The sequence below is a fragment of the Aureococcus anophagefferens genome (genome assembly GCF_000186865.1).
Source record: "Aureococcus anophagefferens unplaced genomic scaffold AURANscaffold_288, whole genome shotgun sequence".
NCBI lineage: Eukaryota > Pelagophyceae > Pelagomonadales > Pelagomonadaceae > Aureococcus > Aureococcus anophagefferens.
Genome location: NW_008705821.1, coordinates 5,409 through 6,283, shown reverse-complemented (window position 1 = coordinate 6,283; position 875 = coordinate 5,409). Strand labels below are relative to the sequence as shown.

At 77.8% G+C, this 875-nt stretch overlaps 1 protein-coding gene across 1 annotated transcript in view; it reads left to right on the top strand.

Annotated features, from left to right (window-relative positions):
• The window catches only part of AURANDRAFT_68676 (hypothetical protein), a gene marked incomplete at both ends in the record, with an annotated part of 7,712 nt that overhangs the window by 1,467 nt on the left and 5,370 nt on the right, over nucleotides 1-875 (top strand). The gene's annotated exons all lie outside the window — the stretch shown is intronic.

Genomic DNA, 875 nt, shown 5'->3' with positions numbered 1-875 from the left:
AAGCTCTCCCACCGGGCGCGACGCGGCGCCGACCGGAGCGACTCGTCGCACTCGCGGTCCCGCTCGAACCGCTCCCAATCTGCATGCTCGCGCTCGAGCCGCGCGTACTCGGACTCGGAGTAGCGCGGGTCGTCGCGGCGCTCCGCGTGCATCTCGGCCGTCCACTCCGAGAGCCGCGCCGCGACGCCCGCGGCGTCCCGCACGACGGACCCGCCGGCGGCGCGGACGGCGTCCCACTCGTGGGTCGCCCCGCGCGCCGCGCGGCCCAGGATCTCGGTCTGGATGATGCCGTGGAGCCGCCTCGCCTCGTGCGAGCCCGGGTCCTGGCCGAGCAGGAGCTCGTGCGCGGCCTCGGCGATGGCGGCGGCCTTGACCTCGGCGTACTGCGCCGCCGCCGCGGCGAGCGCCGCGTCCGCCGCGTCTGCGGCGGCGGCGCCGGGTGCCGACCGCCGCGCGCTCCGGCCGTCGTCGACACGCCTCCAAGCGGCGGCGACCGCGGGCGTCCACCACGAGCACGACGGGAGCGGCGACCGCGCCGGCCCCGAAGCGACGCCGACGACCGCGTCCTCGGCCCCCTGGATGGCGTCGAGCACGAGGCCGAGCGCGGCGTCCACGTCGGCTGCGCGGCGGCGCGCCGTCTCCGTGGCGCGCAACCGCGATTCCAGCTCCGCGGCGTAGCGCGCCCTCGTCGCGTCGTCCGCCGAGCCCCAGCGCACGCGCCGCCGGGGAACAGCGACCTCCCGCCGCGCCTCGAGCACGCGCACGCGTAGCCGCGTGTGGATCGCGCGGTGGTCCGTCGTGTACGACCCGCCGCCGTACATGTCGACCAACGGGCCGTCGTCGTCGCCGTCCGTCGCGCACGATACGACGTCGAC